A 6,530-nucleotide genomic window follows, 5' to 3' on the forward strand; every position below is an offset into this window, starting at 1 on the left:
AATACACCTACCTGCACATTGATCTGGTACTGGTACTACCTGTTTATAGCTCCATTTTTGTGTGTTTTACTCCTCTTGTGTTACTATTTTTCTTTATATATATATACTGTATATATATATATATATATATATATATATATATATATATATATATATATTAATCTGCTTCGTTGGGAAGGGCTCATTAGCAAGCATTTCACAGTTTTGGGAGACCCAACCAAATTCACATAGAAATGTGAGTTATAGATATGTCATTCTCATTGAAAACAAGTCTAAGAAGCGTTGGATCTGTTCTACTTGTGCTATTTCTATGCTTCCCGGTCTTAAGTTCGTTTTTTACGTATTTTAATTTCAGTTTTGTACACCAGCTTCAAACTGCTGAAAATACAATATTTTTGGTTATGGAAAAAATATTTCACAGCGGTTTAGATTGATTATAATGATTATCTACACTATACTTGCTTGTTTTGTCACGTAAACTGAAATTAGGCAAACTATTATAATTTTAGCAACCAGGAAATATCTTTAAGTCTACACCCTTTGTATTTGGTGCATGTGACAAATCAAATTTGATTGATTGATTTGAGGAAAGTGGTGAATCAGTCTGTATGTGCAACTGCTGCAGAGCATAGAGACTGGGCTTTCTCTGCTTTCTCACACTGCTGGTAATGAAGTTGTGCTCTAATAGCCCTCCCTTTCTCTATCACCCCTTTCTTTCGAATATGGACACTAATGAGCTTTTCTTACTCTCACACCCTTGCTGTGCTCTCTCTTTTCTCTATCTGGTATACAACCACCAATTACTGACCTCTGTCTTCCTTCTCCTCCTCTCCTCCCTGTTATTCCCTCCTTGCCTAGTATCTCCTACTTTCCCTTCCTTCCAGCCTTGATTTTTGGCTGCATAAATATGGGATATGTTAAATAATCAAATCCTTCAAACTTTAATTTCAGTGTGCTGTGCAATAGGATTCTCCAGACCCCAGGGCTAAACTGTCTGATCTAATTCTTATCCAACCCACCGCTGGAGAGAGGCAACAAAAAAGCAGTGGTTCTGTTTGAGAAATAGAAGCTTGCCAGCTCACCTTGGCAAGCTTCTATTTCTCAAATAGAACCACTGGTTGGAAGGGAAAGTAGGAGAGACTAGGCAAGGAGGGTATAACGGGTGAGGAATTTACCACATTAGTCTCCGGCTTCTTTAATAAGTGCATCGACGACGTAGTCCCCACAGTGACCGTACGTACATATCCTAACCAAAAGCCATAGATTAAAGGCAAAATCCACACTGAGCTAAAGGCTAGAATGAAGCTTTCAAGGAGTGAGACACAAATCTGGACGCTTATAAGAAATCCCGCAACGCCCTCCGAAGAACCATAATTTTTCAAGTAGACCACTTGAGTCCCTGTACCCAAGAACGCCAAGGTAACCTCTCTAAAAGACTATAGCACTCACATCTGTAGCCATGAAATGCATTGAAAGGCTGGTCATGGCTCACATCAACACCATCATCCCAGACACCCTGGACCCACTCCAATTCGCATACCGTCCCAACAGATCCACATATGATGCAATCACTATTGCACTCCACAATGCTCTTTCCCACCTGGACAAAAGGAACACCTAAGTGAGAATGCTGTTCATTGACTACAGCTCAGCGTTCAACACCATAATGCCCTACAAGCTCATCACTAAACTGTGTATCTGGGATTAATCACCTCCCTCTGTAATTGGGTACTAGACTTTCTGATGAGCCGCCCCCAGGTGGTGACCCTCAACACGGGTACCCTTCAGGGGTGCGTGCTTAGCCCCCTCCTGTACTCCCTGTTCACCCACAACTGTGTGATCGCACACGACTCCAACACCATCATTAAGTTTGCTGACGAAACGACAGTGAAAGGCCTGATCACCGACAACGATGAGACAGCCTACAGGGAATTGATGGGGTTGTAGTGGACACGATCGAGAGCTTCAAGTTCCTCGGTGTCCACATCACTAAGGACCTTTCATGGTCCAAACACACCAACACAGTTGTGTAGAGGGCACAACCATGCCTCTTCCCCCTCAGAAGGCTGAAAAGATTTGGCATGGGCCCTCAGATCCTGAAAAGGTTCTACAGCTGCACCATCGAGAGCATCTTGAATGGTTGCATCACCGCTTGGTATGGCAACTGACTGGCATCCGACCGCAAGGCGCTACAGAGGGTAGTGCGTACAGCCAATTACATCACTGAGGCCGAGCTCCCTGTCATCCAGGACCTCCATAACAGGCAATGTCAAAGGAAGGCCTTAAAAATTGTCAAAGACTCTAGCCACCCAAGTCAGTCTGTTCCCTGTGCTACCGCACGGTAATTGGTACCAGAGAGCCAAGTCTGGGACAAAAAGGCTTCTGAACAGCTTCTACCCCAAAGCCATAAGACTGTTGAACAGTTAATTAAACGGCTACCCAGACGTTCTGCTTTTCTCCCCCACCTACATGTACATAGTACTTCAATCAATCACCTAATCAAACCTACATGTACATATTACCTCAATTAATCACCCCAACTACCTCGTACCCCAGTACACTGACTTGGTACCGGTACTCCTTGTATATAGCCTTGTTATTGTTACTTTATTGTGTTCCTATTTTCTTTTTATCTATTTGTTAATTTTCTACTTTTTAACTGCATTGATGGGAAAGGGCTCGTAAGTAAGCATTTCACGTTAAAGTCTATAGTTGTTTTATTCGGCGCATGTGACAAATAAAAGTGTCTTTGATTTGATTTGAAAGAACCACAAACACAGGGTTCTGAGCGAGGTAAGTTCAGACGTTACACTCCAAAAAAATACTGGGTTAAAAACAACCCAACCTTAACATGTGATAACCACAGAACAGATGACCTGGGATGACATTTACTCTCCCGGGAGGCCAAAAAGGACTATCTTAAAGGCTTACACAAGTGTACTAAGCCACGCCTCCATAACCCAGCATCTAAAACCCAGCATCAATAACCCAGCAGTTTTGTAAAGAAAACAACCCATAAGTGACCCAATGCCTGCAACCCAGCAACACAGCATTTCTTTGCGTGTAGTGTGACTGGAGGAGTGGAGACAACAGTGAGTTGTTTTGGCCTGTGGGACTCTTATGTATAGTACAAGGTCATCAAGGCCTGTTTTCAAAACCAGATGCCTCAAACTATTGTTGTCCTCCAGTGTGGGAGTCTGCGGCATAATATGCCCATAGCTGATTCAGGTAAGTAAGAGTTGGAAAATTGTATTTTCAATGCTCAATAAACTCATGAAATACAACATTCATCCTGGTGTTCAGGGTAAGCAGCTGATTCTGAGTGACAAACATCAACAATATGTATTTCAACACTGAGAGTATTTGTGTACTCAGAGCGCTGTGGTTCTGGATGGGGGTGATGAGAGGACTCTAGTCTAGTCGCCCCTCTCTCTGGTGGATAGTTTCCCCTGTCTTTTGTGTGTACCTTTCGTCGGTGAGTAGAAAGCAGAGGCGCTCACACACAATACTCTTAATTGAACCTCTTCAGAGAGGGCGCAGCCATGTGTGTCAACAGTTAATGACAGAGGAGGGAAAACACGAGTGTGGATAATAAAAGAGTCAGGAGAGAGAAAGGGGAGCCATGTCTGTCTGTTGACAGGACCAATAATAACACAATGTCTGAGGGGCTGTTTAGAATCAAGGTCTATAGAGTTAGTACACAGACATACAGATGTAGAATCTTAATTTGATCACCCTGTTGCAGGAGAACTTTCCTGCAATGGAAAAACATTTTTATTTTGTTTATTTGTTTATTTGGTCATGTTTTTTTGTTTTTTTGGAGGGGGGGGACATTTAAATGTGTAGTGTATTTTAGGTTGAACCATTTACTGAAGTGGGTTAAATCAGGGTCACACTGAGTGTTTCTTGATAGTCTTAAGCAAATCTACTTTGAAACAAAAGTTTACACCTCACACACATGGTTATGTGTGTAAGACACCTGTACCATGTCAGATATAGAGTTGAAATGTATTACATTTTGAGTTTGAATCCCAATATTACACTTTATATAGATCACAGAAGACTGAAATAACAAAACCGTTTGACATAGAAACACCAGATTTGAAAAAGATTATGTATAATAATTATGAAATTGTGAAAAATATGAATAACATTCCACCCATGAAGCCACTAGGTCATTTGACTGCAGGAAAGGGCAACAAAGGCTTCTGAAGTTGGCAATTTCCACTTTGAAATTACGACAAACGTACCAACCCTTACATAAATGTCCATAATGTCCATAATCCACATAATAATTTACATGTCCTGTTGCTGCAGGATTATTTTCCTGCTGTAGCAAACTGGCTCTAATTAAGATCCTACATCTATATTGTCTGATATGTGTTGTTCATCTGCCACCAAGACAGATAATACATCACCTTAGAGACCTACTGTAATACAGTGTTTACAGTGAGCAGGATAAAACTGAAACGTCCACTCACCTAAAATAAATATGCCCAGATATGCAGCCATGGCGGATGTCAGTCGATTTTGACAGAAGGCCATCCGGAAGGCTGAAACACAGAGTAGGAGAGAGTATGTGTGAATAAGACAAAATATACCTGGTCTTTTTGGTCTTCAATGTCATAATATCATAATTTTGCATCATAATACACAATGACCCTCCATTGAAATGCTGGAGGGCCCAACAATTTATATCAATAAATCCATTAGGAAATGTGTGTATGTGCTGCTGACCCTAACCCACTGGACCACAGGGGGTCAGGGGTGCCTCTGTGACCGTGTCGTGACACTATGGAGAGAAAGGAGTTGTGTGTGCACAGTCTCCACAAACACAGCTCTAAGGACTGAATGTGACCGAGCATGTTCCCTACAGATCTGTGCGTGGGAACACAGATTACAGGTGTCCAACTATTCTAATCTGACTTGGCTCAAACAAATTAAAGTTGTTGTCAAATAGTACTACATCCTACCAAGTGACAATAGTACAATTTCTAATACTTTTTTCAATATGGGTTAACATGGTAAATATTTTTTAACATCATCCCACCAGCAATCCTTCAAACAAACCTTCAATACAGAACACTGTACATCTGCATCTGTAACAGACTAACATGTACTAGTAGTGAGGCCGAGGGATGCCGGTACCACACAGTGATGTCATATCCATTGTACAGGGATAGCTAACTCCCCGTGCTGCTGTTCTCATATGGCCAATGACCAAACCTGCATGGGTCCTCTATAATGCAGAATAACAAGAGAAAAACGTTACAATCCCAATAAAATAAAAAACTCTGCAGTGTTACAATCCCAATAAACTCAGCAAGCTGAGTATTGACAAGTAGAATTACAGCGGGGAAAACGTGAAAGAAAACAACAAGTGGCTATTGCACTGCGGAGTTCCCTATCGCTGCTTGGTTCCCTACCTACTGCAGCCTGGGGACAGAGGGGCTGGGGGCTGGCTGGCTGGTGGGTCTCTCTGTGGGTATAAACCCTTGAGAGGATCAGGGCCCCTCACTGCAGCCACTCTACTCTGCTGAAGAATGTCCAACACTGGGACAGGACAGCTCTGCATCATAATGTCACTACCACAGTTTCCCACCAACATAAAACAACCACAGGGAGAACAGTTAAGAGCAAATTAAGTGATTTTAACACAGCTGACAGTTTACCACAGAAACAAGACAACCTGCCACAGAAACCTGCCAGTTTACCACAGAAATAAGACAACATGCCACAGAAACCTGCCAGTTTACCACAGAAATAAGACAACATGCCACAGAAACCCGCCAGTTTACCACAGAAACAAGACAGCCTGCCACAGAAACCTGCCAGTTTACCACAGAAACAAGACAACATGCCACAGAAACCTGCCAGTTTACCACAGAAACAAGACAGCCTGCCACAGAAACCTGCCAGGTTACCACAGAAACAAGACAACCTGCCACAGAAGCCTGCCAGTTTACCACAGAAATAAGACAACATGCCACAGAAACCTGCCAGTTTACCACAGAAACAAGACAGCCTGCCACAGAAACCTGCCAGTTTACGACAGAAACAAGACAGCCTGCCACAGAAACCTGCCAGTTTACCACAGAAACAAGACAACATGCCACAGAAACCTGCCAGTTTACCACAGAAATAAGACAACATGCCACAGAAACCTGCCAGTTTACCACAGAAACAAGACAACCTGCCACAGAAACCTGGCAGTTTACCACAGAAACAAGACAACATGCCACAGAAACCTGCCAGTTTACCACAGAAATAAGACAACATGCCACAGAAACCTGCCAGTTTACCACAGAAACAAGACAACATGCCACAGAAACCTGACAGTTTACCAGACACACTTATCTACCACAGAATGCCAATTCAGTATCTCACAAAGTTACATCTACCATAAAGTACAACAAATTCACCATAATACAAATATAATAACATACATTTCTGATATTATGTGTTTACAAAAATGGAGTGCCAGTATGCAAAAAAGACTCAATTAGACTTAATAAAAAAAAGTTTAAAAA

The sequence above is a fragment of the Salvelinus namaycush genome, chromosome 14, assembly GCF_016432855.1.
Source record: "Salvelinus namaycush isolate Seneca chromosome 14, SaNama_1.0, whole genome shotgun sequence".
In the NCBI taxonomy this organism is placed as follows: Eukaryota; Metazoa; Chordata; class Actinopteri; order Salmoniformes; family Salmonidae; genus Salvelinus; species Salvelinus namaycush.